This window comes from Martes martes (assembly GCF_963455335.1).
Source record: "Martes martes genome assembly, chromosome: 16".
NCBI lineage: Eukaryota > Metazoa > Chordata > Mammalia > Carnivora > Mustelidae > Martes > Martes martes.
Window position 1 is genome coordinate 9,123,409 of NC_137904.1, and position 24,649 is coordinate 9,148,057.

Below are 24,649 nucleotides of genomic sequence, written 5' to 3' on the forward strand. Positions count from 1 at the left end.
GAGTTCAAGGTCAAAATGTGCGCTTGCCCAGTCTGAAAGACAGAACAAGTTTTAGAGCCTGTGAAGACTTTTGGCTTGTTTAGCCAGCTAGCATGACATCCGGGGGTGTCGCTAATGAGAGCAAGTGTCCTGTGTGCCAGGGGTTTGGGTCCCCCATTAGCCTTGGGCTCACTGCATAACTCTTCTAGACCACCTCCCTCTGCAAATTTGTTTAGCTCCTTGAGGACACCTCCTTTCTGTTCCTTTCTGTTTCCATTCCTGTATTGGTTTTTTCTCTCTCTCTTTTTTAAAAGATTTTATTTATTTGACAGAGAGAGAGAGAGAGAGAGATCACAAGTAAGCAAAGAGGCAGGCAGGGAGAGAGGGGGAAGCAGGCTCCCTGCTGAGTGGAGAGCCCGATGCGGGGCTCGATTCTAGGACTCTGACATCATGACCTGAGCCAAAGGCAGAGGCTTAACCCACTGAGCCCCACAGGTGTCCCCCCTTTTTTCTTCCTGATAAAATTAATAAGAGCTCTTAAAAAAAAAGGAAATTAAAGCAGGGGCACCTGGGTGGCTCAGTTGGTTAAGTGTCTGAGTCTTGATTTCAGCTGGGATTATGATTGTGATCTCAGGGTTGTGAGCTTGAGCCCCGCATGGGACTCTGCACTGGGCATGGAGCCTGCTTGGAATTCTCTCTGCCTCTCTCCCTCTGGCTCTTCCTCCTCTAAAAATAAATAAGTTAAAATAAAAAAAAAATTCAGGCAGATTCCTCTTCTCGCACAGACCACACCAAATCCATGTCCTGGAAGTGACTGCCGTTCCAGTTTGGTATAACTGTATATCTTTCCAGACCTTTTCCTGGACACCTATGGACATATCTGTGTGTGTGTACACACACGACACACGCTAGGTTTTCTTTTCTTTACCAGTCAGATCTTCTGCATGACCACTTAGTATGTCTCAGAGGGTTTTCTGTATCAGGGCGTGTAGAACCCCTTCCTCATTTTAAATTCAACTGGTGCCCTGTTATGGATGGCCATTTTCGTTACTTCTGATTTGTTCTCACCAAAGGGGTTTCAACAAGTGTGTTCCTGCCTCTCTCTCTCTGCCTGCAGCATCCACCTTTTCCTTTGGGGTCCCTGCCTTAACCCAAAGGCCTGGAATAATTCAGCGTACTCCTGGTGAGTAGGCATAATCCTGGATACTGACTTCCACCAAGAAAACAAGGTGTCATGCATTTATGAGAAGGAATCTTTGATGATTGTCAAATGCAGTGAAATCTGCTTTGGACCCTAGCATTTTCTGTTGACGTTTGGAAGGTTGCTGTAAGAGCCAGCTAGCTCCATGATCATTCACCACAAACGGTAACACTAGTGCCCAGCATCAGCTGATACCATGTGCTTTCAATGAGTGTGAGCGCTGCTGGAGCAAGGAGGTCCTGTTAATACTGAGTGAGTCAGTTGCTAAAAGTCTCTAATCGCTTAGCCATCCCTTTAGATGCTACCACATTCTATTAATTGGCCTCGGTTAATTTTTTAAACAGAATATTTTTATTTTAAGGAATGTCTACACCCAGCATGGGACTGGAACACTCCGAGATCAAGAGGCATAGGCTTTACTGACTGAGCCAGCCACACGCCCCTAATAGGACTGTTTTTTGGAGCAGTTTAGATTGATAGCAAACGAAGTGACAAGTGCAGAGTTCCTATATACTCCCTTGTGCCCCCCACCAGGTTCCCCTTTTGTTAATATCTTCATTAGTTGGGGACGTTTGTTAGAGGTGATGAGCCCATGTTGACTGTTACTATTAACTAATATCCATATTTTACTTTAGGGTTCACAACTGATGGTGTGACATTCTCTGGGCTTTGACTAAGGTATGATGAGGTATATCCACCATTGTAGTGTCCTATAGACTTGTGTCATTGCCTTCAAATCCCTCGTGCCCCACTCTCCATCCCTGCCTTCACAACCTCGCTCCCCGGCAACCATTTTTTCCCCCTGTCTTCATAGTTTTGCTTTTCCAGAATATCATGTAGTTGGAATCATACAATGTGAAGTCCTTTTTTTTTTTTTTTTAAAGATTTTATGTATTTATTTGTCAGAGAGAGAGAGGGAGAAAAAACACCTTTCGCGGGAAGGGCAGAGAGAGAGAGAGAGAAACAGACTCCTGGCTGAGCAGGAGGCCCAATGCAAGGCTCGATCCTAGGACTCTGGGATCATGACCTGAGCCGAAGGGAGACACTTAACCAACTGAGCCACCCAGGTGTCCCCTCTGTGAAGTCTCCTTAGGTTGGCTCCTTTCACTTAGCAAAATGCATTTCAGATTTCTCCATGTCTTTTCCTGGCTTGCTAGTTCATTACATTTTATTTCTGAATAATACTCTTATTGTATGAATCCAGTTTTTATAAACTGTTTTAATCACATCCTTGATTTTTATAAAAGACTTTGCACACAAAAAATATGCATAAGTAAACTCCTGTTGAATTAAAAGTAGTAGTCAGATTTATAATACCTCAAATTTTTCATTTCAGAAAATTTCTATCTTGGATTTATTCCTGGGAATATGGATTTTTTTAAAGATTTTATTTATTTATTTGACAGATGGAAATCACCAGTAGGCAGAGAGGCAGATAGAGAGAGGAAGGGAAGCAGGCTCCCTGCTGAGCAGAGAGCCCGATGTGGGGCTCGATCCCAGAACCCTGGGATCATGACCTGAGCCGATGGCAGAGGCTTTAACCCACTGAGCCACCCAGGCGCCCTGAATATGGAATTTTTAATCATGCTTAGGGAATTTTGTCTCTCTGTGCTTTATTCTTCCTGGGAAAATGGTATATGAGGACCAAATACAAATAGTCCCAGCTGAATAATTGCCTTTCTTAAGGAGTTCCTTAGTGACTATACTGTAACTTGACCCTTCCATATATTTTCATGAAGTAAACTGAATTTCACAATATTAAGTGCTCACTGTGTGTCAGTTACTGAGCAGTCTAGGTTCTGGGGATGAGGAGGATAGGACGTTCTTTGTGTTTACTGTTGACTTTCTTTTCTTTTTTAAGCAAGGTATAATTCACGTACCATTAAATTTACCTTCTTAAAATTTAAAATTGTGGTAAAATACACATAAAGTAAAATTTGCCATCTTTTAAAAAAAGATTTTATTTATATTTTGACAGAGAGAGTCACAGCGAGAGAGGGAACACAAGCAAGGGAACTGGGAGAGGGAGAAGCAGGCTTCCCAAGGAGCAGGGAGCCTGGCAGGGGCTCGATCCCAGGATCCTGGGATCACGACCTGAACCGAAGGCAGAAACCCAATGACTGAGCCCCCCGGGCACCCCTCATCTTTATTTATTTATTTATTTATTTGAAAGGGGGTGGTGGGGAAGGGCAGAGGAGAGTCTTAAGCACACTATTCCTGGAGCCCAATGTCGGGCTGGATGCCACAGCCCTGAGATCACAACCTGAGCCAAAGCCAAGAGTCAGTTGCTGATCCACTGTGCCACCAGGCACCCCTAAAATTTACCATCTTAACCATTTTGAAGTGTACAGCGTCGTCGTAGGTACATTCACACTGTGGTGCAACCAACGCCTGGAACTCATCTCGTGAAAAGGAAACTCCCTACCCATTGAACAACTCCCCGTTCCCCAGCCCTGCCCCTGGCAACCACCATTTCACTTTCTGTCTCTATGGATCCGACTCCTCTTGGGACCGTGTCTGTGGAATCCTACCGTATTTGTCTTTCTGGGACCGGTGGATTTCACTTACGTGATGTCCCCAAGGCCCATCCACGTCGTAGAGCGTCCGGTCTCCTTCCTGTGGAAGCCTGAACAACACTCACATGTTGTTCATCCATTCGTCCGTCACGGGACACTTGGCTTCCTTTTACCTTCTGGTTTCTGTGAAGTATGCTGCTCTGAACATGGGCGTGTGAATGCCTCTTTGAGACCCTGCTTCCAGTTCTTTGAGCTAGGTGTCCAGAAGTGTCATTGCTGCGTGATACGCTAACTCTGCTTTCAGTGTTTGGGGAGCTCTCCCTGGGGTTTTCCACAGCCGCTGCACCATTTCACATTCCCACCAAGAGTGCCCAGTGGTTCCAATTTCTCCTCATCCTGGTAAAATTGACCCCTTTAAAGCGTACCATCCATTGCTTTTTAGCATGTTCACAAGGATGTGCAGCTGTCACCACTGTCTAATTCCAGAACATTTTCATCCCCCACGAAAGAAATCCATATCCCCTAACCGTCACGCCCCGACCACCTTCCCCAGGTCCCCAGCAGCCACTGGGCTCCATTCCATCTCTATGGATTAGACGGACCCTGCACTGTGTGTGGCCCCTTTCACTCAGCGTCATGGATTTGAGGGTCCTCCACGCCCTAGCATGTGGTTGAGGACGTTCTCGAAGTGATTTCCCTCACTTTGGACTGATGATGTGAAATCCTTCCTCTCCAGAGACAGTGCCAGGGGTGCCTGGCATCACAGTTCTGGGCTCCGTGCACTCAGTGTCTTGCTGGTCTTGCCTTTGTCTTCCAGACCATGACTTGGTCTTTCGGAAGGAACAGTTCTCTTCCCGTTTCCTACATTCAGGATGAAAACCAGCGAGTCCTTCTGTACGTCTGTGCTCACACTGAGGTCATCTACGATGTCTTCAAGAATACTCAGCACCATCTTCAGGTACGCAAGTTTTTGTTGCTTTTTAAGATTTTATTTATTTATTTATTTATTTATTTAAGAGAGCAAGCAAGAGAGAGCAATAGGGAGAAGCAGACGCCCCTGCTCAGCGGGGACCTGACGTGGGGCTGGATCCCAGGACCCTGAGATCAAAGCCTTAGCTGAAGGCAGACGCTTAACTGACTGAGCCACCCAAGAGCCCCCAGACACATATTTTAATAAGGACCTTCCTTAAGTCAATGCCTAGGTCAAAAACATCACAGAGGGTTTCCCAAAAGCCTAGTCCATACTCAGGGATCCATGCCATGTAGGTGCAGAATTTGCTCTCTAGATGTCCAGAAACACACAAGCCCAGCAAGCAGCCCTTCTTGGAGCTTAGTTGAATGTGCGGCACTGAGCACAGTGCTGATGGGAGGGAGAGGGGGCAGTTTGTGTCTGCAGAGCGAGGAAGGAGCAGCAGGCAGACGGGCTGAGAAATAGGGACCATGCCAGGCAGCTGTCCAGCCTCCTGCAGAGTCAGGTGGCTGGGGGTGGCCTTGACCACCCATCCATCCGTCCATCCATTTGTTCATTGATTCCACAGGTATTTATCAGAACCTCTTTGTTTCAGATTCTGGGTCTGTAGTCATGAACAAAACAGATCTAGCCCCCCCCCCCATGGAGCTTATAGTCTCATAAATACACAACTACGAATTACAACAAGCACTCCAAAGGAAATGTGGGCTGCTGCAGGAGAGAGATCAGGAGTGAGAGATGGCCCTCCAGTTGGTTGCGCCGGCAAACATACCCTTGGTGCTGAGATCTGACTGACTGAGGAGAATGAACCAACCAGGGGCAGTTTGGGGAGAAGCAGTCCAGACCCAGGGAGCTCCAGGTTTGCAGGCTGGTATGACTGACACGGAGTGAGCAAGGGAAGAGGAAGGAGGAAAGAAGTGGGCTATTCCCTGGCAGGGAGCACTAGCATCTTGCTTGTTTCCAGAAGGTTCCCGAGTTACTGGGAAAGGATTGTGGGGGGATGGGAATGAAAGCAGAGAGACCAGCGGAGAGGCTTTTGCTCCAGATCTGCTCAGTGGCCTGAGTGGACACTGTTTAAGGGAGATGAGGCCAGCAGGGCTTCAAGGGGGCTGGAGGTGGGATAGAACCGCAACATTTATTCCCCACCTGGGTTCAGAGTTGGGCACATGCCTAGATCTGTAGGGAGCCCCTGTCTTTGGGGGAGTGTGGCTTACCCTTCGGGGGTTTTGGGGGAGAGAAAATCGGAAAACCACTGGTTATGGAGAAATGCCAGGGAAAGGCCATAGGAGTGGAATTGTCAGCCCGATGAACCTGGAAGGGGAGCTTAGTTCTCTGTGGGGCTCCAGCCTCTCTGGCCATCCTGAATGTTTCCGAGCATTTTCTCTGCATTTCTGCAGGCCACGCTAATGTGATCTCCTGCCTCTGCATCAGTGAAGACAGGCGGTGGATTGCCATGGCCAACAAAGGGCCCCACTGCCTGATAATCATCTGGGACTCCTTCACAGGGTAGGCATGGCACAAGCCTCTTTTTCCCTACTCAGTGTAGCGTATCTGCAACAAAGGAGAAATGCCGGTCTGGGCATGCAGAAGCCAGCGGTGGGATGCCGGGTGAGGGTGAAGCGGCCTGGGGAGGCTGGCCGTCCTGTTGCCTTGAGGCCAGGTCAAGTGACATTACCTCGTGAATTTCCCCAGTTACAATTCTTGGCTCTTTAGGCCTAGAAACTTGGTGTGGTGATGTCCCAGAGTAGATGAGGGAGGTTAACACTAACCCAGCTTGGAGGCCCAGAGAAGTGAAGTGATTTTCCCCATCTACAAAAAAAGAGGCTGATCATACCCACTGTTTTAGTTTCCTTGGGCTGCTCTAAGAAATTACCACACGCTGGGGCACCTGAGGGCTGAACAGGTTAAAGCCTCTGCCTTTGGCTCAGGTCATGACCCCAGAGTCCTGGGATCCAGCCCCGCAATTGGCTCTCTGCTCAGCAGGGATCCTGCTTTCCTCTCTCTCTCTGCCTGCCTCTCTGCCTACTTGTGTGTTCTCTGTCCATCAAATAAATAATTAAAATGTTAAAAAAAAATTACCACATGCTGAGGGGCTTAAAATAACAGGAAGTTATTCCCTCACAGTTCACGAGGCTGGAAGTCTGAAATTAGGGTGCCCAAAGGGGTGGTTCCTTCTGGGGCTCTGAGGGAGAACCTGCTCCAGGCCTCTCTCTCAGGTGCTGGTAGTGGCTGGCAGCCCGTGGTGTTCCTTGGCTGGTAGACTAATCACTCTAATCTCTGCCTCTGTCTTCACGTGGCGTTGTCCCCTGTGTGTCTGTTTGTGTCTGCACTTCTCTGAGCTCAGCAGTCATTGGTTTTAGGATCCATCCTAATCCACCCTCATCTGAACTAACACATGGGCAAGGACCCTATTCCCATATAACGCTCACATCCTGAGGCTCTGGGTGGACCTGACTTCTGAGGAGGCCCTCAACACACTGCACTTACCTTACAGGACTGTCAGGAAGCCCAGTGGCGCACAGTACATGGCCCATGATAGATGTTCATGTGCGTTTTCTTTCTTCATTCCTGGTCCTAGAGGCAGAGTGCAGTGCTAGATTAATTGATAAGATTGTGAGGCCCTGGTTGGCTTGTGGGGGTGGTGACATGGGGGTGGATGAGTCCAGTTGGGGACGATTAGGAAGAAGTTGTTTAAAGCTCTAGGGTGTTCTGGAATGTTAGGTTGAACGTTTTAATATACAGGTCCCCCAGATGACTGGTGACCTCCTAGGGCCCTGTTACTTAATCCTGGTCCTCATCTTACTAGACGTCTCAGTGGCATTTGACACTTGTCATTTCCTTGGCTTCTCTGATACCACATCCTCTTGGTTTTCATCTGCGTTCTGAGACTCTGCTTCCTCTGGCCCAAGATGGTGAGGAGGACGCGGCTGGTCCTTTTCTCCAGCCAGGAGGGAACAGACCTGGGGTGGTAACCACACCATCGTCATCTCCCTAACCACCTCATCATTCCTCTTTTCATGGATGAGGAAGCTGCTGGAGAACATTCCACCGGGATGTCCCGGGGACATCTCCTGCTAAAATGTCCCCAAGCCCTGTTGCACCTCCTCCCGGAGGCCTTCTGAACCCGCCTCTGCTGGCCCTGCCCACCCACTCCCCCCTGGCCAGCCTCCTGCTCTGCAGCTTCACTCTGCAACCCAACCTCCAGGATGGCGATTTAGAATACACCTAACATGAAATTGACCATCTTCACGTTTTTAGAAAAGATTTCCTTATCATTTATTTAAGAGCAAGAGAGTATGAGTCGGGGAAGGGCAGAGGGAGAGGGAAGGAGAATCCTCAAGCAGACTCCTCGCTGAGTGCAGAGCCCAACATGGGGCTCGATCCCGGGACCCTGAGATCATGACCTGCACCGAAACCAAGAGCCAGCCGCTCTACCAACTGGGACATGCAGGCCCCCCATTGTAAAAAATATATATTTCTTTAATTTAAAGATTTTATTATCTGCTGGAGGCAGAGGCTTTAACCCACTAAGCCACCCAGGCGCCCCAAAATATGATTTTTAAATGTCTAATTTGGTGGCATTAATTACATTCACAATGTTGTGCGACCACCGGCACTATTTCCGGAACATTTTCATCACCCCAAACAGAAACTCTGTGACAGTGAGCTCCCCATTCTCCTTCCTCTCGACCCCTCATCAACTTTCTGTCTCTATAGGGTTGCCTGTCATCATTTTATGTCCGTGAATCATACGTGGCTTTTTATGTCTGGTTTTTCTCTCAGCATAACGTTTTCAGAGTTCTCCCGTGGTGTGGCATTAGTTTTCAAGATTCTATCACATGGATACACTGATTCTGCTTATCTACTCATCTGTTGATCTTTAATAATCTTTTAATTGAAAGCTAACGTCTCCTCTGGCCACCATCTCCAATCTTTGCCCTCTTCCTGGAGGGAGTCCATTTGGTGTGTTTCCTTCCAGAACATTTGCTGTTGTCCTAAATACAGATACATGGACATCAGCGTGTAGCATCGTGTGGTTGTTTTCCACAACATTTTGTGTGTGACCTTTTCCCAAAGGCAAAATCCGTTTGTGTTACTCCCCTGCTGAACACCCTTCAGAGGCTGCCTCTTGCCGACCCAGCCTGGGATAGAGGGAAAAACGCATCTTGCATCCTAGTCACGGGAACTCGTGCCCCAGCAAGTGGAATTCCCCTTCCGTGTGCCTGGCTGTCCCCTGGGGCTGTCACATGCTTCCAGCTGCAAGTAGTGGGATATCCGACTTACACATGAGGGAAAGTTGTTCTATCTGGTGACAGAGTCCACAGGAGGAAGGGTGGGCCCGTCACGTGTGTCTCTTCTCTGAAACTGTTGCCGATAGCTCCCCTTCCCCAGGCGTGGCTGGCCCCCTAAAAAGGCTTTATTCTTTGCTTTTATCTTTTCTTTTCTTTTTTTCTAAGATTTTATTTTTTTATTTGACAAAATAGAGAGCAAAAGTAGGCAGAGAGGCAGGCAGAGAGAGAGGGGGGGAAGCAGAGTCCCTGCCGAGTAAGGAGCCTGATGTGGGGCTCGATCCCAGGACACTGGGATCATGAGCAGAGCTGAAGGCTTAAGTGACTGAGCCACCCAGGTGCCCCTCTTTGCTTTTCTCTTGCTTGTAAAGCTGTCTCCCCGACTAGACTAGGGGTGACTCTGGCAGCGATTTTTTTCTTCTTTTTAATTGCAAAGTAGAGTGTATCTGTGGTTAACAATTCAATATGTCAATACCAGTTTTATGATATAGTAAATGATATAGGTTATTTGGTTTTAGAATTAATATTCACTTTATTAAAGTTATAAACTAAGAACCATAGTTTTTCCCTAAGCTTCTCATTCAACTTAAAAATCTTACTCCTTTTATAAATCTAGCAGATTTTTACAGTTGCCTTTAAGGGTGTTTAGATTAATGTTTGACCCAACTCACAAATTTGATTATTAATTCCTTTTAAACATTTTTAAACTTCACTTAGAAATTGAATATATTTGGTTTTATCTCTAAGTTCTTTAGTAGTCTGATTAAAAGATAAACCCTTCACGCATACTTAGGGAATTCTTGTAAATTTAATAAATTAGACCTAACTATGGCAAATCTTAAATTCTCGTAAGTATTCTAATATTGTTTATAAACCAGTGTGATTTGAATGGAAGATCACAAGTCTGAACCAATGACGGGCTTTAAATTAGAGTCACAGATTTAATCCATCAGAGGCTCTGATATGTTAAATTCTTTGAAACATCACCCATTCCTAAGCAAAATAAACAGATTCTCTTCCCACCATTATGCTTACAGACCAGGCCCGGCTGACATCACTGGCTCTCTGTTTAATTCTGGAAAGCCACAGGGATAAGATGCTTTTCCCCACTAAGGACATCACGGTGGCATTCACAGCAATGTTAGGACCGCCTTCTCTCAAATGATTTTGGGGGCTAGTTCCCAGGGGGATGAAGTCTTCTCCGGTGACAGAGAAGCAGCCAGGTCCTCAGCTGGGGCACAGACTTGGTCCCAGCCAGTTGGGGCACTGGAGTGACCTTCGAGGCCTGCGGATATTTCCTATAACAAGGGCTCGGCAATGAAAAACAACGGAGAACCACCAGCCCGTGGTCCTGGATCAGGACGTCCTACCACCCGGCCTTCACTCCCCCGACCCCCGTGCTGCCGCTCACTCACATCACTCACAGCCTTGCTTCTGTTGTGTTTCTCTGGCTCGCTTAGATATTTAAGTATCTCATTTAATTCTGCATGTGACAAAGATTTTCCTGCTTCTTAGGGTTCTACAGTCTTGTCAGGGACACAGTATAGTAGTGAATGAGGGAAGGAAAAGTGAGTCCTTCCTTACCCAGACACGTCTCCAGAGTCACCCTTGTTTAGTTTAGAATCTGTTCCTTTAGACTCTTCTGTGCACAGAAATGTGTGCACTCTCTCAGCTTCTGCACTTTGTGGTTTCCTCACTTGCATAGTTACCACAGGGTTGATTTATGGGAAGGGAGCCAGGCGCTCCATGCTATTCACCGTGTTGGCAGGAATCAGAAACTCTTTCCGGTATTTGGCATCACTCCAAGTTACCTTGTGGCCTTGTCAAATTGAGATATGTGTATGCAGCAGTTTTTGTCCACAAGGACACAGGGTAAAGGTTATTAGTGAATATTGTGCTACTTTTGCTTGTTCCAATTTACAGATGATGAATTATAATAAATAAGACTAAATAAGAAATGGGGACGCAATTGGGACCATTAATTTTAACGCTCAGGGTTTCCATTCTACTCCTATTGCTTACAAAGTGCTGTTGTCTTTTCTGTTTTATATTCCTACTCAGCAATTTAATATAATATAAATATTATTTATTTTTAACGTTTAGCTTAACCAGAGAAAAACAGAAAATTTGTCATAATGTAATATATTTCCATATTTTGTATTTCAGAACCATCTTACTTTTAATCCAACAAATAATCAAGAATTGGTGAGCAACAGTAAAACACAGGCAATATATTATTTGTGGGTAAGTAGAAATATTTTGATTTGTCTTAAGTGTAGGGACAAGTATATGTTCATTCCCCAAGTACAGATGTTTTGGTAATGTAACAGTACAGTACCTACTTAGGAAGCAATAAATATGTATTAAAATGTTTTGATTTAATTCTAGCATTGACTTTAGTCTCATTGGAAACTAGTGTATTAAATCAGAAGCAGATAATTTAAATTTCATTTAATTTTTAAAATAATGAGGTGAATATTTATTTGAATGTATTTAACATTTTTAAAAAATACAGGGTTTTTCAAGACCTTGGTTTTTACCCCCTTTTAGAAAGGAATTAGCAAACAGATCAGCAATGTATCTACTGACACAGGGCAGAATCGTGAGATTAAAGAAACATTAAAGTTAAACATAGAATTACCACATGACCCAGCAATTCCTAAATCCAAAAGAATTTAAAACAGGCATTCAGACAAATACACACATACAAACGTTCATAGCAGCAGTATGATTGTCAGTAACCAAAAGGTAGAAGTAAACCACCTGTCCCTCAGCTAATGAATGCATAAACAAAATGTGGTCCATCCGTACAATGGACTATGATTTGGCCACGCAGAGGAAGGAGGCACTGACTCCCACTACGACATGGATGAACCTCGTATACATCATGGTAAAGGAAAGAAGCCATATACAACAAGCCAGGTGCTGTATGAGTCCATCGATGTGAAATGTCCGGAAGAGAAGAGTCCATTGAGACAAAGTACAGAATGGTGGTTGTTGGGCCTGGGGGAGGGGCGTGCATGATAACTTAATGGAGGGGTTCTTCCTTTTGGGGTGATGAAAATGTCCTGAACTAGACAGAGGAAATGGTGCCCAGCATTGTTAGCGTACTAAGTGTCCCTGAATTGTACACTTTAAAATGACTAATGGTTGGAATGCCTGGCTGGTTCCGTCAGTGGAGCACGTGGCTCTTCATCTTGGAGTTGTTTGGTGTAGAGATTACTTCAAAATAAAATCGCTATTTATTTATTTATTTATTAAGAATTTATTTATTTATTTGACAGAGATCACAAGTAGTCACAAGAGGCAGAGGGGGAAGCAGGCTCCTTGCTGAGCAGGGAGCCCTATGTGGGGCTCAAACGCAGGACCCTGGGATCATGACCTGAGCCGAAGGCAGAGGCTTAACCCACTGAGCCACCCAGGCACCCCTCAAAATAAAATCTTTATAATTAATTGAATTTAAATTTTAAAAATATTTAAGGCATAAAATCTTTTAAAGAATAATAAAATGATTAATGGTTAATTTTATGTTATGTGAACTTTACCTCAATTGGAAATGCAAAACAAAAACAAAAACACTGATTCAATCACCAATTTTCAGGGCTAGTTGTTACTTCTGGTTCTTATTGTAGCTTTAATGCCTTAGAAATGTAGCATTCAGATTTTCATTTAGTACCATTTAAGGTCACAATCGTTTGTGGCTTTTTTTTTTTTTTTTTTTTACATATTTGCTTTTCTTTCAGAATGCTTTCAGATGTTCCTTGAGGCAGGTTCTCTTATCTGAGGAGGTTGCAAAGCTCTGACCCTGTTTAGACGCATTCCTTTTGATTTTTGTGGTTATAGTAGTTCTTTCTTTTGGAAACCAGGTCTTTTTGTAGTAGTGATTCTTTTTTTTGTACCCCTCAGTATGAAGAGGGAGATATAGTTGCTCACAGTGCCCCACGTTGAACAGAAAAAGTGAGTATGCTTCCTGCATTTTTATATGTCAGAGTTGTGGAGAGTAAATATGTGTAAGCTTAGTCACTTCGGGCTACTCTTTGTTTGTGTTGATAGTACACCATGGGCAAATCATTTGACATTTTTACTTGGGTCCTTTACCGTATTGAATTGTCAGCGGAAAATAATGGAACCATTCTTCAAAATAAAATATTATGGAAAAGAAATTTGACTACCCTGAGAAAATACCCCCCAAAAAGTGATGGCTTCACTAATATATGTGTGCATATGCCAAAGAATGAAAAGTTATTTCGTAGTGATGTAATGAGTTGAACGTGAGTGGCTCATTTTTAGGCTACCGGGTTTTCAGAATAATAAAACATGATCTTAGGTATTTAGATGTTTCAGAGCCAGTATAAAGGTGGTGCGGCAGGTGTTGGAGGAAACAGGTTATCTTGCCTGCCTGCTCACCTGGAGCCATCGTCACATCTGAGGTGGACCTCGGGTCCTGTCTCCTGCCACAATTTCTGCATTTGTCACCCATGTAATCTGCCCTCAGTGAGCACCTTAGGGTGTTTCTTCTGCTTCCTTTCTTCAGTCTTGGTAGGATTTATAGAAATTTATTTTTAAGAGGGCATGCAAAAAAGAAAAAATTGAGATGGATGCATATAAAGATGATTCTGTCCAAACCTCTCTTTCATAAATCAAAGTTATCAAACAATAAAGTCAATTCTCATTATGTGTGGCAGTTAAGTTTCACAAAGTCTCTGCAGACCTCAGCGAGTACAAAATCATTGCTCCTAGGAGAAGGACAGGATTAGGTTCCTGCCAGCCTCAGGTCATAACAGTTTCCGGGACAGATAGATACATAACCTTGTCTTATGTGTGTTTTCATTTGAAGACACCGTATTTATTTATTTTTTTTTAAAAATTTTATTTATTTATTTGACAGAGAGAGATCACAAGTAGGCAGAGAGGCAGGCAGAGAGAGAGGAGGAAACAGGCTTCCTGCTGAGCAGAGAGCCCGATGTGGGGCTCGATCCCAGGACCCTGGGATCATGACCTGAGCCGAAGGCAGAGGCTTTAACCCACTGAGCCACCGAGGCGCCCCAAGACACCGTATTTAATACATAATGTTGATGCATTAGCGCCGACTCACAGCCAGCACTCTGAAACACATGCCTGAATGACGTTTGTCTAACTCAGGTATATTCTCTGGAAGGTCCATCAGTAGACTGCCTTTCAGTACCGTGTTTGCGTTAGTTTAAACACTGCCCTCACCAACAAAAAGCACCTCAAAAACGTGACCCACGTGGCACTCAGCAGCCCCTGGAAAGACACTTGTTTACAGTTTGAAAGCTGGAATAGAAGGCAGAGCATGTCCTCACTGGACTCAGCTAGGAACGTGTGCACAGGGAGAGTCAGATGTTTGCCACTCCGCATTTGCACGTGTCTGCAAACCATCATGAAAGGGCCACAAGGGTTGATTTGGGGGTTATAAATTTTAGCGAGTAGGTGAGTTTGCAAATACACAACCCACAAGCCATGACAGTGCCTTGTATGGAAGTAGAGCAGCTCTTAGGAAGACCTTGATGCCTTCCCTTGACCAGTTGTTGTTTTTCTGACCCGCCTGTGTTCAGGGCAGAAGAGGTGAGCCCTAGGGTCTTCTCTGTGTCGTTAGAGAAGGGGGCAGCAAACTTTCTGTATCACGTGACAAATGAAGGCATTTCTTTGATCGATTCATTCGCTGTACATTCACTGTGGGGCTCCACTCACCACTCTGGGTTCTTTCTACACTTTGTCTCCAGGACATTGCCTGAGAAAGATGGCTCTCGTGCCTTATTTTATGTAGCACAGATTTCATGAGGTGTCAGGGGCATGTCTGTGTACAGTACTTAATTTCTACGGATGGGAAAATAGTTTATGGGGAAAGTTTATAGTTATAAGACTGGGATAATTATTTTGTGATATCTTACAACTGGAGCACGCTTTTGCACAAGAAAGGCATTAGTTTCTTTTATCAGTCTCTGAAACCTCGGTAAGAGAAGTTGAACAGGTATAAACAAGTGGTTAAACACTTTTTCATTTGCTTGAAGCAAACAGTTTACTGAACCCCGTACACAGCCCTTCACTTGCTCCTAGCAAACCTTCAGAGGTTCAGAACGGCCTGCACCACGGCAATTCATGGGGAAGAGATTTCTTGGTGATTAGTTTTTTGATTTTATCTTTTTTCCTACTGTAAATCAATGTAATATTATAAAATATGCCATACTGACAAATGCTTTGTTTTCTATTTATCACCAACGTCATGTGTAATCTGTCTTCTGAAATGCAGACATTCAACAAGCTTGTGGGAAAATTTAGCCAGCCTTTCATTTGAATTGAACACAAATACTTTCCACAACAATGGAAGGGAAGCTGGTTGTCTGTGACATCCACCATAGCCTACCTCCACCTCTGTGGGCTTTCCTCAAATCAAACCTTGTAAATTGGTTCATTTTCAGAAGGAGGGCATCATTGTGCTCACTCTAGTTGATCTGTAATTAACTTAATAAAAAAGCAGCCATCAGTGATTACCAAAGTATATTACAACCTTTTTGGGTGTATATACATATTTTGTATATGTAGTGAATATTTCTGGAGAAATTCCTTATTAACTGGGAATGTTTGGTGCCTCTGAGGAAAAGAACAGAGAAGCGGGATCAACGGTGGGGGTGGCTTCACCTCTTCTTATGATCTCATTTGTACTAATTGGTTTGCTTTTTAAATTTTTTTTTATTTTTATGAACATATAATTCATTATTACCTCCAGGGGTACAGGTCTGTGAATCGCCAGGTTTACACACTTCACAGCACTCACCATAGCACATACCCTCCCCAATGTCCAAAACCCCACCACCCTCTCCCTACCCCCCTCCCCCGAGCAACTCTCAGTTTGTTTTGTGAGATTAAGAGTCTCTTATGGTTTGTCTCCCTCCCGATCCCATCTTGTGTCATTTTTTCTTTCCTACCCAAACCCCCAACATTGCATCTCCACTTCCTCATATCAGGGAGATCATATGAGAGTTGTCTTTCTCCAAGTGTAATACCCTCTAGTTCCATCCATGTCATCCCAAATTGCAAGAATTCATTTCTTTTGATGGCTGCATAGAATTCCATTGTATATATATATACCACATCTTCTTTATCCATTCATCTGTTGAAGGACATCTAGGTTCTTTCCATAGTTTGGCTATTGTGGGCATTGCTGCTATAAACATTTGGGTGCACGTGCCCCTTCGGATCACTACATTTGTATGTTTAGGGTAAATACCCAGTAGTGCAATTGCTGGGTCATAGGGTAGTTCTATTTTCAACTTTTTGAGGAACATCCATGCTGTTTTCCAGAGTGGTTGCACCAGCATGCATTCTCACCAAGAGTGTAGGAGGGTTCCCCTTTCTCCGCATCCTCGCCAGCATCTGTCATTTCCTGACTTGTTAATTTTAGCCATCCTGACTGGTGTGAGGTACTATCTCATTGTGGTTTTGATTTGTATTTCCCTGATGCCGAGTGATGTGGAGCACTTTATCATGTGTCTGTTGGCCATCTGGATGTCTTCTTTGCAGAAATGTCTGTTCATGTCCTCTGCCCATTTCTTGATTGGATTATTTGTTCTTTGGCTGTTGAGTTTGCTAAGCTCTTTATAGATTTTGGATACTAGCCCTTTATCTGATATGTCGTTTGCAAACATCTTCTCCCGTTCTGTCAGTTGTCTTTTGGTTTTGTTCACTGTTTCCTTTGCTGTGCCAAAGCTTTTGATCTTGATGAAGTCCCAATAGTTCATTTTTGCCCTTGTTTCCCTTGCCTTTGGCGATATTCCTAGGAAGAAGTTGCTGCAGCTGAGGTCGAAGAGGTTGCTGCCTGTGTTCTCCTCAAGGATTTTGATGGATTGCTTTCTCACATTGAGGTCCTCCATCCGTTTGGAGTCTGTTTTTGTGTGTGGTGTAAGGAAATGGTCCAGTTTCATTTTTCTGCATGTGGCTGTCCAATTTTCCCAACACCATTTGTTGAAGAGGCTGTCTTTTTTCCATTGGACATTCTTTCCTCCTTTATCAAAGATTAGTTGACCATAGAGTTGAGGGTCTATTTCTGGGCTCTCTATTCTGTTCCATTGATTTATGTGTCTGTTTTTGTGCCAGTACCATACTCTCTTAATGATGACAGCTTTGTAACAGAGCTTGAAGTCTCGAATTGTGATGCCCCCAAATTTGGCTTTCTTTTTCAATATTTCTCTGGCTATCCGAGGCATTTTCTGGTTTCATATAAAATTTAGGATTATTTGTTCCATTTCTTTGAAAAAAAAAAAGGGATGGGATTTTGATAGGGATTGCATTAAATGTGTAGTTTGCTTTAGGTAGCATAGACATTTTCACAATATTGGTTCTTCCAATCCATGAGCATGGAACATTTTTCCATTTCGTTTTGTCTTCCTCAATTTCTTTCACGAGTTCTTTATAGTTTTCTGAGTATAGATCCTTGCCTCGTTGGTTCGGTTTCTTCCTAGGTATCTTATGGTTTTGCGTGCAATTGTAAATGGGATTGACTCCTTAATTTCTCTTTCTTCTGTCTGGTTGTTGGTGTAGAGAAATGCAACTGATTTCTGTGCATTGATTTTATATCCTGACACTTTACGGAATTCCTGTACAAGTTTTAGCAGATTTGGAGTGGAGTCTTTTGGATTTTCCATATATGGTATCATATCATCTGCAAAGAGTGATAATTTGACTTCTTCTTTGCCGATTTGGATGCCTTTAATTTCTTTTTGTTGTCTGATGGCTGAGGCTAGGACTTCTAGTACTATGTTGAATAGCAGTGGTGATAATGGACATCCCTGCTGTGTTCCCGACCTTAGTGGAAAAGCTCTCATCTCAGTGTTTCTCCATTGAGAATGATATTTGCAGTGGGTTTTTCATAAATGGCTTTGATGATATTGAGGTATGTGCCCTCTATCCCTACACTTTGAAGAGTTTTGATCAGGAAGGGATGCCGTACTTTGTCAAATGCTTTTTCAGCATCTATTGAGAGTATCACATGGTTCTTGTTCTTTCTTTTATTAATGTATTGTATCACATTGATTGATTTGCAGATGTCGAACCGACCTTGCAGCCCTGGAATAAATCCCACTTGGTCATGGTGAATAATCCTTTGAATGTACTGTTGGATCCTATTGGCTAGTGTTTTGGTGAGAATTTTCACATCTGTGTTCATCAAGGATATTGGTCTGTAATTCTCTTTTTTGGTGGAATCCTTGTCTGGTTTTGGGATCAAGGTGATGCTGGCCTCATAAAATGAGTTTGAAGTTTTCCTTCTATTTCTATTTTTTTTTTTTTGGAACAGTTTCAGGAGAATAGGAATTAATTCTTCTTTAAATGTTCGGTAGAATTCCCCTGGAAAGCTGTCTGGCCCTGGGTTCTTGTTTGTTTGGAGATTTTTGGTGACTGTTTCAATCTCTTTACTGATTATGGGTCTGTTCAGGTTTACTATTTCTTCCTGGTTCAGTTGTGGTAGTTTATATGTCTCTAGGAATGCATCCATTTCTTCCAGATTGTCAAATTTGCTGGCATAGAGTTGCTCATAATATGTTCTTATGATTGTTTTTATATCTATGGTGTTGGTTGTGATCTCTCCTCTTTCATTCATGATTTCATTTATTTGGGTCCTTTCTCTTTTCTTTTTGATAAGTCTGGCCCGGGGGGTGGGGGGGGGCGGTTATCAATCTTATTAATTCTTTCAAAGAACCAGCTCCTAGTTTTGTTGATTTGTTCTATTGTTTTTCTGGTTTCTATTTCATTGATTTCTGCTCTGATCTTTGTGATTTCTCTTCTCCTGATGGGTTTAGGTTTTCTTTGCTGTTCCTTCTCCAGCTCCTTTAGGTGTAGGGTTAGGTTGTGCATTGGAGATCTTTCTTGTTTCTTGAGAAAGGCTTGTATCGCTATTTATTTTCCTCTCAGGACTGCCTTTGCTGTGTCCCACAGATTTTGAACCATTGTGTTTTCATTATCATTTGTTTCCATGATTTTTTTCAATTCTCCTTTAATTTCCTGGTTGACCCATTCATTCTTTAGAAGGATGCTCTTTAGTCTCCATATATTTGGGTTCTTTCCAAATTTCCTCTTGTGACTGAGTTCTAGCTTCAGAGCATTGTGGTTGAAAACATGCAGGGAATGATCCCAATCTTTTGATACCAGTTGAGACCTGACTTATGGCCCAGGATGTGATCTATTCTGGAGAATGTTCCATGTGCACTAGAGAAGAATGTGTGTTCTGTTGCTTTGGGATGGACTGTTCTGAGTAGATCTGTGATGTCTATCTGGTCCAGTGTGTCATTAAGGCCTTTATTTCCTTGTTGATCTTTTGCTTGGATGATCTGCCCATTTTAGTGAGGGGAGTGTTAAAGTCCCCTACTATTTTTGTCTTAGTCGATGTGTTTCTTTGATTTTGTTCTTAATTGGTTTATATAGTTGACTGCTCCCATGATAGGGGCATAGATATTTGAAATTGTTAGATCTTCTTGCTGGACTGACCCTTTGAGTATGATATAGTGTCCTTCCTCATCTCTTACTATAGTCTTTGCTTAAAATCTAATAGATCTGATATAAGGATTGCCAACCCAGCTTTCATTTGATGTCCATTAGCATGGTAAATTGTTTTCCACCCCCTCACTTTAAATCTGGAGGTGGCTTTGGGTCTAAAATGAGTTTCTCATAGACAACCTATTGATTTTTTTTTTAATCCATTCTGATACCCTGTGTCTTTTGACTGGGGCATTTAGCCCATTTACATTCTGGGTAACTATTGAGAGATATGAATTTAATGCCATTGTATTGCCTCTACGGTGACTATTACTATATATTGTCTCTGTTCGTTTCTGGTCTACGATTTTTAGGCTCTCTCTTTGCTTAGAGGACCCCTTTCAATATTTTCTGTAGAGCTGCTTTGGTGTTTACAAATTCCTTGTTTTTGTTTGTCCTGGAAGGTTTTTATCTCTCCTTCTATTTTTAATGATAGCCTAGCTGGATATAGGATTCTTGGCTGCATGTTTTTGTCATTTAGTGCTCTGAATATATCATGCCAGTTCTTTCTGGCCTGCCAGGTCTCTGCAGATAATTCTGCTGCCAATCTAATATTTTTACCATTGTATGTTACAGACTTCTTTTCCCATGATGCTTTAAGGATCTTCTCTTTGTCTCTAAGACTTGTAAATTTTACTCTTAGATGACAGGGTGTGGACCTATTCTTACTGATTTTGAGGGGGGGGTTCTCTGCACCTCCTGGATTTTGATGTTTTTCTCTTTGCCTTATTAGGGAAATTCTCTACAATAATTCTCTCCAATATACCTTCTGCTCCCCTCTCTCTTTCTTCTTCTTCTGGAATCCCAATTATTCTAATGTTGTTTTGTCTTACGGTATCACTTATCTCTCAATTTCTCCCCTCGTGGTCCAGTAGTTGTTTGTCTCTCTTTTGCTCAGCTTCTTTATTCTCTGTCATTTGGTCTTCTATATCACTAATTCTCTCCTCTGCCTCATTTATCCTAGCAGTGTTCCTCCATTTTTTTTATTGCACCTCATTAACAGCTTTTTTTATTTCAACTTGGTTAGATTTTAGTTCTTTTATTTCTCCAGAAAGGGCTTTTATTTCTCCAGACAGAGTTTCTCTAGTATCTTCCATGCCTTTTTCAAGCCTGGCTAGCACCTTGAGAATCATCATTCTGAACTCTAGATCTGACATATTACCAATGTCCATATTGATTAGGTCCCTAGCCTTCGGTACTGCCTCTTGTTCTTTTTATTGTGGTGAGTTTTTCTGCCTTGTCATTTTATCCAGATAAGAATATATGAAGGAGCAAATAAAATACTAAAAGGGTGGCAAAGACCCCAGGAAAATGTGCTTTAACCAAATCAGAAGAGATCCCAAATCATGGGTGGAAGGAAGGGGGTAAAAAGAAGTTCAGAAAAAAAAATTAAAAAGTAAACAAATAAAGAAAAAATATATATATTAGACTGTCGAATAGAACAGCGTCACCCACTTAATTTTGGGAGTATTTTGGTCTCTTAGAAGAAACTACCTCCCAAAATATTAAAGAATGAAAAACATATATAAAGGTAAACACAATGAAGAGATGGAATATGATTATAAAGATGAAAAATTTTTTTTTAATTTCTATAAAAGGAGTTGATAAGGATAAATTGGTTGGGAGAATAAAGAAAAAGAAATTGGAGACAATTTGCTCAGGCTGGAGACTATAACAAAGCCCTGTGCTAGATTTAGGGTGTATTTTGATCTATTAGAAGAAGTTGTAACACAAATTTTTTTTAGAAGAAAAAACTCTATGTGTAAATAAAAAATAAGGTTAGATAGAATGAGGGATAAAATATGACTTTATTAATGAAGTTTCCAAAAAAAAATTTTTTTAAGATTTTATTTATTTATTTGAGAGAGAGACACAGAGAGAGAGCATGAAAGGGGAGAAGGTCAGAGGAAGAAGCAGACTCTCTGTGGAGTTGGGAGCCTGATGCGGGACTCAATCCTGGGACTCCGGGATCATGACCTGAGCCAAAGGCAGTTAGTTGCTTAACCAACTGAGCCACCCAGGTGCCCAAAAAATATATTTTTTTTTAAATGAAAGGTATTGTTAAGAGAAACTAGTTAAAAACGTTAAAAGAGGAAAGGGTAAAAATTTTAAAAAATTAGCAAAAGAAAAAAATAAAATTAAAAAAATGTATTAACTTTGCAAGACTAAAGAATCATGGGGAGAAAGCCATGAATTCCATGCTTTGCTTTCTCCTCCTCTGGAATTCCGCTGTCCTCTTGGTACATGAACTTGGTCTTGGCTGGATTTCTTATTGGCCTTCTGGGGGAGGGGCATATTATAGTGATTCTCAAGTGTCTTTGCCCAAGGCGGAAATGCACAGCCCTTATCAGGGGCCAGGCTAAGTAATCCGCTCGGGTTCACTATCCCTGAATGCTTTCCATAGAGTTCCAGAGGTCAGGAATGAAAATGGCAGCCTCCCAATCTCTGGCCCAGAGGAGCCGAGAGCTCGGGGCCCTACTCCTCAGTGCGCCCTCGGAGAAAAGCGCTCAATCTCTCCCGTCTCCCTGGTCTCCAACCTGTGACCAAGCTTCTCTGTGTCTGGCACACGGCCCTGCCTGGAGTCTCCGAACCCCACAGATCCCTGAATTCTTCCAGGGGGGTCTCCCCGGATCTTGTGGGGCCCCTGCTCACAGAGCAGTGGCCTGTGCCACGGATCATGATAAGGGAATCCCGAGGTGAGAGCTCGCTCCTCGACTCCATCTCTGTAGCCGGCTTCCCCACTCTAATACCTATGAGCTCTGCAACACTCAGACAGCCCCAATCCTTCTGTGAGCCTGAGGGACCTGAGGCCACGCTCTCCTTGAATGGGCTTCACACCAGCTTAGCCTCTGGAGCAATGTCACTCAGTGGAGCAGACTTTTAAAAGTTCTGATTTTGGGCTGCATTGCTCTACTTCTTGCTGGGAGCCGGCCCCTCCCCCCGCGGTCTACCTTCCCGTTGCTTTGGATTCACTTCTCCGCTGGTCCTACCTTCCAGAAAGTGGTCGATTTTCTGTTTCTAGAATTGCTGCTCTTCTTCTCTTCAGTCTCCCGTTGGATTTGTAGGTGTTTGGTATGGTTTGATAAGCTCTCTTGCTGATCTCCTGCTATCTGATGTTGTCTCAGCCTGCTACTTCTCCACCATCTTGACTCCTCCCTGGTCTGCCTTTTTTTTTAATCATGGCCATGTACTTCTTTTAAAGAACCCCTTTGTGTTGGTGAAACAAAAACTTGGTTTCTTCCTTCCACACTAATTAGAGCCATTTTAACCCTAAATATTATGTACTTTAATTTTAAGGAAATGACATAAATAACTATATTGTTTATTGTGATTACACAACAACACTTACCCATTATGAAATGATGAAATACAACAGAACTTTATAAAGTTTGCTGAATGGAGAGGCTGTGGGGGCTCAGAGAGGGTCATTAAAGGCCTTAGTCTGAGACGGAAAGGGGTTCACATTCCAGACGCATCCCTTCCTTGCTGAATGACTCGGGGCAAGGGACTTAACTTGGCTGAGCCTCCATTTTTCCACGTGCAAAATGGGCATGACGACACTCTCCCTCAGAGTGATTTTATGAGAATTTTTGTGAGACAAGCCACTTAAAACTCTAGCACCTTGTCTGGCACAGGGGAGCTCTAGATGAAATCGTCGTTATCAGTATGCTTGAGAAGTTCCCGATAGGGACGGAGGACTCTGCCTCATGACAGGGACCATGCACATGTGTTTGGAGTCACTGTGCCATCTGCTTTCCAAAAGCCCTGCTTTTTTTTTTTTTTTTTTCATTTCTTTTAATAGAGCGGTGAGGTCCTGGCATGTCTTTACAAAGAGAAATGCAAATTGTCCTCATTCAGGGGTGCAGAAAATACAGTAGAAGAATTGCAGCTGATGATGAATCAGCCTTTAATTAGTTGGGGGGCTAGGGCCCAGTGAAGACCAGGCCTGTGCTCCCCTCTCTCCGTGGTAAATAAAACCCAGCCAGGACCAGGGAGCCCACCAAGGATCTGGAAAACACTTGGCCTGTTTTGCCATTTCTTTCCAGCAGAGGGCAGTGAAAGACGTTCTCGCCAGTTACTCTGCCCACCTGCCTTGCTGATCAATCAGAAACTGCATTTAATCACTTTGCATCTGTAAGAGGAAATTCATCCCCAATCCTGCCCCCCCCCACTGTGATTAGACTTATGCCAGAAGCTTAAAAAAAAAACCATTTGGGATGGATCTGAGAACTGGAAATAAAAGCCATTTTGTCACAGGACACTGCCTTTGGCTGTGACCACTGGGCAGGGTTTTATATGGCTCTGAGAGCAGTGCCCTCCTGTCAAGTGGATTGTGTGCTTTTGCCAAGCTGTGTGATTTCAGAGGGCTGGTGGACGGACTCTGGTGTCCTCTGTGGTCTCGTGGCAGAGAATGTCAATCAACTCCCACTGCCACTGCACGTGGCTGATGGGAGAGGGCGGGGAGAGGAGAGCGAGACAGAGCGTGGGCTTTGCATTAGATACACCTGGGTCCCTGCACTGTCTAGCCACAGGGCCTGATGGGGCTGCCGTGTGTAAGTCATACCTCTACTGAAGGGACATATTTCTACTGAACGATTAGTGCTTGTTTCACTGAAATTCAAATTTCACTGGGCATCCTGCATTTTTTATTTGCTAAATCTGGCAACCGCAGGCCTTGAGCAAATTTCTCAACTTCTCTGAGCCTTAGTTTCCCAGATGTAAAGTGGAACAACTGTAAAATCAGCCTCGTAGGACAGTATTAAAGTGAAATTTGTACAACACCTAGAGTCCAGAGCCGGACACAAAATGAGCTGTTCAGGAGACGGTACTTACTACTGTTAGTTCCCAAACAGATGTTTTTCTCCATTTCAGCTATATTGTCACAGGTGATCATAGAGGTGACATTAAGTTCTATGATCAGACCCTGTCCATTGTTACCTGGTACAGCAACTTCAGACTGAGCTCCATAAGGACCCTGTCATTTTCCAAGCCCCAACAGCTCCCCCCACCGCAAAATCAAACTATCCTCCAGACTGCACTCTAAAAGGTGACCTTTTTATTGTAAGGTAACTTGTTAATGAATCTAGGACACCTGGCTCAGGGGGTTAACCCTCTGCCTTCGGCTCAGGTCGTGATCCCAGGATCC

The 24,649-nt window shown here is 43.4% G+C and overlaps 1 long non-coding RNA gene across 2 annotated transcripts in view; it reads left to right on the plus strand.

Moving 5' to 3' along the window:
* The first annotated feature begins 3,387 nt into the window (after positions 1 to 3,387).
* LOC308356437 overlaps positions 3,388 to 24,649 on the plus strand; it is a 35,776-nt gene continuing 14,514 nt past the window's right edge. Inside the window, exons 1-4 of one of the 2 annotated variants that reach the window (XR_013968095.1) lie at positions 5,019 to 5,537; positions 6,064 to 6,172; positions 11,122 to 11,199; positions 11,792 to 12,208. This is a non-coding gene — a long non-coding RNA (uncharacterized lncRNA). Of the gene's footprint in view, positions 4,655 to 5,018; positions 5,538 to 6,063; positions 6,173 to 11,121; positions 11,200 to 11,791; positions 12,209 to 24,649 lie in introns of those variants that run through there. The other variant, XR_013968094.1, reaches the window with a different exon arrangement.